This window comes from Abramis brama (genome assembly GCF_963993115.1).
Source record: "Abramis brama genome assembly, chromosome: 20".
NCBI classification, from domain to species: domain Eukaryota; kingdom Metazoa; phylum Chordata; class Actinopteri; order Cypriniformes; family Leuciscidae; genus Abramis; species Abramis brama.
The window spans coordinates 10,297,278-10,304,209 of record NC_139982.1 but is presented as its reverse complement, the minus strand read 5'-3'; positions in this window follow the sequence as shown (position 1 = coordinate 10,304,209).

Sequence of the window (6,932 nt, the reverse complement as noted above, 5' to 3'; positions counted from 1 at the left end):
AGAACGTACCCCTGGTGGGCACCAGTGCAGTTAACAACCTGGACACTCAAAACAGTGGAGATGATTGTGGACTTCAGGAGAAACATCCCAGCACTCTCCCAGTCACCATTATGAACAGCATAGTGGCAGCGGTTGAGTCATTCAGGTTCCTGGGCACCAACATCTCTCAGAACCTGAATTGGCACGCTCACACAGACTCCATTGTGAAAAAGGCCCAGCAGAGACTGTACTTTCTTCCCGGTTGTTGGATGAGAATTTTCCCAGCCTCACTGGCTGCTGCCTGTCTGTCAGGAAGGTGATGATCAACTCACAGATGGAGAACAGAGCACAGAACGGAGAACTTTCCACTTTTCAAAACAGACTGCATTGAATTCACAACCAGCAAATGGAAGAATTGATATATACATTTTCACACTCAACACCAATATTGTTTAAGATGTATTAATTCCACCTGTGGAGAGCTTTAGGAAAACTGTATAAAAAGATTGTTTGAGAGCTGGTCCTGCAGTTGTGTTTCTGCAGACCAAATCGGTTTTGTTCCTTGTAATGAAACCTTCTGGCATCAAAACTCCAAGACTTCAAGAGTGTGAAAGTGTCACTGCTACTTCTGCTGAGTTATTTGCTCGCAGCGCCTGAGAAGCCCGTGTTGAGGAGCAGAGAGTTTGCTCAGAGTTGGAGTAAATCACTCCGCAGAAATAGTGCTTTCGCCTTCTGAGAATATAGTTCCCAGAATGATTTGTCCCAAAAAGTCGGCGTGTTCCTTTAAACGCATCATTAAATGTAAACTGTTGGGAGAAAATTTGATGTATTTCAATATATTGGATCCATGCAATCGGTCTTAGTGACAGGAGCCTAATAAACCTGCCGCCGCCCATGTCATTAATGTTAATCAAACAACAAAAGACAGAGAAAATCACTTACTGCTCTTGACTGAATGATTTTAGTAGTTTTAATAGGAATTAAAAAAAAAGTTTTATTCTTATAGTGAAGACTATGCCGTTTTATTTTACATATTTTATTTTATTTTATTTTACATTTGATTATTCAATTTGTATAGTATCAAAATTACAAAACTGGTGTGCACAACCCACACCCCAGATTGGGCTCAGGTGCAGGACAACAAAGTAACAAACTAAAAAAGAAAAGTGAAGTCCGCACACTGCAAGCTACTCCAGATAAATGTATTTAAAGCACAACGTTTCGACCCTCAGGTCTTCATCAGGTACAATGCAAATGTAGAGCAAAGTGAACTTTAAAACAGGTAATCACCTAAACAGGGCCCACACACAAAAATGTGACCAATAATACAAGTAATTGACAATAATTTGTACTAGCATGCCTGTGCTGTCAATGCCTAAATCCACCACAATCTATGAAAAAGCCCTCTCTTTCTCTTCCTTTCTGCCTTTCACCTCTAGCTCTTATTAGCAAGTATTTTACTAAACCTGCCATTCCATTCTATGAATATTGATAAATGTTCTCTTTGTATGTTCTGTGTTTGTGTTTTCTTTCAGAGTGTTAAACAGGTGGATGAGGTTATATAGGGTGCAGGTGTCATCACCAGATGTTAATTACATTCTCTGTGAGGCTTTTTTTCTCATTATTGATGCTCTTATCAATAAGGTTTTAATGCACACTAGATTTTTGCAACAAAGCTGTTTAAGATTCAAAATCAGTGTTCATGCTTACATATGCTCTTACTGTTTTCTGAAAGGTGCATGTGTGTGAGAGATAGCTAAAGTAACCAAGGTTTCGTTAAAGCGGATTAATGATATCAGCCATTGTGTATGAAGGTTAAGAGCATTAAGAGCATGACACTTACACTGCGTTTCATAATGCTGCAGTAAACCAAAGTGCATGCAAACTCTGAACATCAATGTTACTTATTCTAAAAAGGTGTTGTTCGTGTTGTGTAATTTTTTATTTTTTTACAATAATTTTCTGATTATTGTGATCCTGCATGGTAATGTGGGTTTCAGTAATAGTAAAGGTTAAAAGCACAAAAAAATCACATAGAGATAGTTAAGCATCATGGGACATTAACTGGATTTTATTCAACAGTTTCTAGCTTTGAACATTTACTTTAGGGTTGTGAGTCTATAGTTTCCTCTGAGCTCTTAAAACCCTTGTGTGGATTCTCGACAATCCCAAAACTCATCCACATTTACCAGACATTTATCATACATTAACTGAATTTAACATAAAATTTGGTGGAGAGTGCAAAGTTACATAGATAACATGGTAAAAACCTACAATTTACAAGATGCCCTACTGGGATTGATGTTAAATCTCACACGGGAACGGCTCAGATATTTGTATTTATTTTGAACTGGGTATTTTTCAGTTTTACTCTGTGTGTGGTCAAGAAATCCCAGCTGACTTTAAACAGCCATTTTATATGGCTGTTTAAACAGCACAAAAGTTAATGATTGATATACATGAAACTGCAGAATAACAGTATACATTAAATTTGAGTTTAAATATTAGCAGCAAACAGATGTTTTTGGTGTATTTTTACAGTATTGCATTCAACAGACTCAAACCACAGAAGGCCTCAGTTTTAGATCTGAAAAGAAATATGGTTTCATCTGTTGAGAGAATGAGCAAGAGAAAGTGTCTGTACTGGACCTTTGCGGTTAATGTGTATCAGTGTTTGCATGTCTTGAGGTGTGTATAGTGTGAATCTTGTGGGGTTGAAGAACTACCACAATTTTATTTCCTCTTTATGCAAAACATAACATTTACTGCAAAATAAAGTACAGAATGGAAAATGTTTATTCTAAATATATTCTCTGTGAGATCTTTGAGATTCACTGTGTGAATGTGAAATATTAATATAATTTACTATGTGTATGTATTCAGCAGCATTTGCATCTCTCTATATATCCATGACCCCATTTACTCCTGCTGTAATCCTACAGATAATAAGTGTTTCAGTTAGTTATTTGCACCTCAAGCAACACTTAGTTATTTCTGAGAAGTTCCCACAAATCTTGTTACCACACCTAGGTTCACACATCTGATGTTGATCTGTTAATGTCCAGAGGTGGACAAAGTACACAACCATCATGTTGTTCCAACCCCGTAAGACTTTCGTTCATCTTCGGAACACAAATTAAGATATTTTTGATTAAATCTGAGAGCTGTCTCACTTGCTGGCCTAGAATAGTTATTAAAGACGTTAAAATATTCCAAGTGACTCCAGTGGCTCAACCATATGTTTATCAAGCGACAAGAATACTTTTTGTGCGCAAAAAACAAACAAAAATAGATGAAAAGATCTATGAAAAAATGAAAAAAACTATCTAGAAAAAACTAGATAGACACACTTTCCAGACATTCCAGCTCTTTACAATAATTTTGCCAGACACCAAAACTGCTTCTCTTTTTGTAGTTAGCAAGTATTTCAGACCAGACAGGCCACACATCAGACTTCCACCGTTTGTAAAGTAGCTTTGCAGTGTTATGAGAAGCTAGCAACAGCAATATCTAGGTTAGTTAAAGAAAAGCAAAAAAATAAAAAACTCAAATTAAATAAAAAACACCAAAACGAAACCTCCCCTGTTGTTGCTAGCTTGTCGTGGTGGGGAGGCTTGTGTGCCTCCGTGACCCTGACTATACCGGCGGGGGTTACCCCTGGCAGGTATACCAAGCCAGGCAGTTTTCAGGTTAGAGGCCAGTCTAAAAGCAGCATTGCCATCACCCATTGGCAGTAGGATGATTGGATGAAGATTGGGCCGATGTATTTGTCATAGATATGAATGGTGTTTCTGCCTATGCAAATTAGGACATATTCAATAAGTGTGGTGCTCATGTGCATATTCAAATTAATTTCAAAAGAAACTTGTAATACAAAAAAAGTTACTTTTCATGTATACTTTTACTATGTAAAGTTGTATTGTGGTAGGAGTAAAGGAAAAAAATAAGCATATTTGGATGTATTTTGGGCATATTCGATTAGTGTATAGCTCATTTGCATATTCAAATTAATTTTCAAAGAAACTTGTAATACAAATTTTTTTACTTTTCATGGGTACTTTCATTGTGTAAAGTTTCATTTTGATAGGAGTAAAGGAAAAAAATAACCCCATTGGGGTGTATTGTTGCCTGGCCTTATTGGCACACATCTCGGATTGATGAGAATTTAACATATTTCCTCAACTAGGATTTCTTAGGACTTTTAGTATGTTGTTCTGGACACCTCATAGAAATTATCTAAGCTGAAAAAAATTATTTTACAATTAGTCTGTCGTAAAACGCTATTTTGCCTGGACTATAGCGTTACCGAGTGGTGGACTTTGCCCGTATCGTCGACCGTGTGACGTTCCTCGTCAACCATCTTCTCTTCAATTCTCTTCAACTCTCTTCATCCTGTTTCCTGTTACTGACGCCTTTGATCCTGTCCGTGTGAGCTTACATCTACTTTGAGTATATAAGGTACCATTTTTTTTGTTGGGCCTGTGTGGTGAAGCAGCCATTTCGTTTAAGGATACAACGTACCCAAGCTACATTCAGGCCTGCATCATTTGAACATGTGAAGGGTATTTCAAATTTAAAATAGAGTTTGCCGGCTATTTTATTTTCTTGGGCCCTATTGTTTGAATGTGAATTTAAATGCCTTTGTGATCTGACAAGTGAGTTTATTAATACCTTTTTACTTTCTGACACACTTTTTCTGACTAAATCTGTCTTTTTAAAAAAAAAAACAGTTGTGGTTACTGACTGATATTTTAAGTTGATTAAGGAAAAAGAGTAAATAGTACTGCTTAACCCTCTATTGCATAGCGTTGCCATATGGCAACAATTACTTTTATCTTAATTTTCTAAAAAGCTGTGATATAAAATCTATGTTTTTAGAGTTAGTTGTGAAAAGGGGGCTTTAACTTTTAAGAAAATACAATTTATGAGGTCACATGACCAGGATATCCTGTTTGCCAGTCCTTTTTGCTCATGGACATTGACAATGAAACATCACTGTCTGGGGCTCCTGAAGATAGCCTTTTATTAAGAATTTTGGAAAATTTTCATCAAATGAAAAATTTAAATCACTATCTGGGGTAAGTAAACTTTAATTTTTTAACATTAAATTCAGTTTTGATTTTATAAGTTTTTTGTAATATGCTAAAATACATTTGTTGCCATATGGCAACTATATGGAAACGTCCTGGTGCATTCAACCTAATGGAGTCCCATTGACTTACATAGCATGAAACTACTCTGAGACTATGTTTACAACTTTTTTCTTATATTTTGAAGGTAAAAACATTAGACCTTCACAAGCTATTGTGGTGGGGAAAAATAAAAGAGGGCCCCAAAGCTTTGTCCCGCCAGATCCTGTCCGCAGAGACCGCACAGACCACTGGCCCTTGCATGCATCTGAGAAGGGCAGATGCAAAATGCCAGGATGCAAGGGCATTGTGAGAAGCAAGTGCTCCAAGTGTTTAGTTTTCCTCTGCTTCACTGACTTTCACAAGGCATGAAGAGAACTAAATGAAATGAAACGGCAAAAAAATGACTGAATGAAATTAAACGAATGAATAGTGTATTTCAGTGAGACAGGTTCCAGGTTCCTGGTTATTATTACCAGACATTTCAGATAACTGTTGAAATTATATAATGTTTTTACTGTATAAATGTTTGTTTAAACATTTCACGATGGATTTGTTGAGTCTTGTGTTAAATAAAATTAGTTTTTTGACATTATTTTTTATTTTATGGTACTTTCCACGATTGCATATTGTTGCCATATGGCAACAATTTACCAACGACCCCCCTTTAAACTTTTTTTTATTTTTATTTTTTATATATTTCTGTTATTTAGCTCATTTTAAGTAATAAAAACATGCAAAACATTTTTTACCATGTCTAAGTAATATTTCATGCAATAGAGGGTTAAATAGTGATTTAGAGGGAAAGAGTATTTCATACAATGAGTTAATAATTACACACACACACAAGTTGAATACTGATACATTTATTAGTGAAACTCACATATTTGACTGAAAAGAAAGTTAAAGAACTCAGGATAGCCACCTCTCATTATAGTGAAACAAGCTAGAGAGCCGCTACATTTTTATCATAGGTACACTTATCTTGCAACAATGTTTCAGTGTCAGTTTGTGACTGTCTCTCTCTCTCTGAGGTGTGAAGTGTGTGTCTGTGAATAACATGCGGTTGAAGGTGTTTTTTCCATTCCTGCTTACCATTTGACTTCTGCTCAAAAGAGATACTGAACCTATCAATGCTGATGTTTGACAAAAAGGACTCAAATAAAACACATATTGTAATATGAAAATATATACCTTGTGTGCATATGCATCATGATCTTATGTACTCATGCAGTGCCAGTTTCAGTAGATTTTTCCAGCTGTAACACTTCCTTCTAAGAAGAACTATTCTTGATGCCTTTGTTTCGTATAAAGATCATCTTTTTTTTACTGCCAATGTTTTGATCATTATTTTTAGAATAAATGCAATGTATGATTTACAATTTATGTTTGATAGTTGGTAATAAATTACTTTGTTTTCATCAGTTTTGAGGAGAAACTAACTAACACTGCTAAGAAACTCTTTTTTAGTAGCATTACAGTGCTCCTGTCCACAGGTAAACAAATAAGGTCAAACCTTAAATGAAATAGTTCTGTTTGATGCAATATGACACTGGTGGGTGTAGTCACACGTCAAAGCAAAACTCACTCAAGGTGAAATATAGAAAAATATTTTAATTCCTAACTTAAACACTAAATGTAAACTGTACACACTGTAAACAGAAAGAAACTGCAAAGATTAAAATGTTTAAAAATGTGTCAGTTTTGTAAGGTGTTTAAATATTGCTGGTCCACTTTGGCTGAATGTGTTTGATAAAGTGGGATTCAGGTAAAGTAGGCGACATTTAACCTCCAGTAATTATACTCATATTCATTGAATAAATT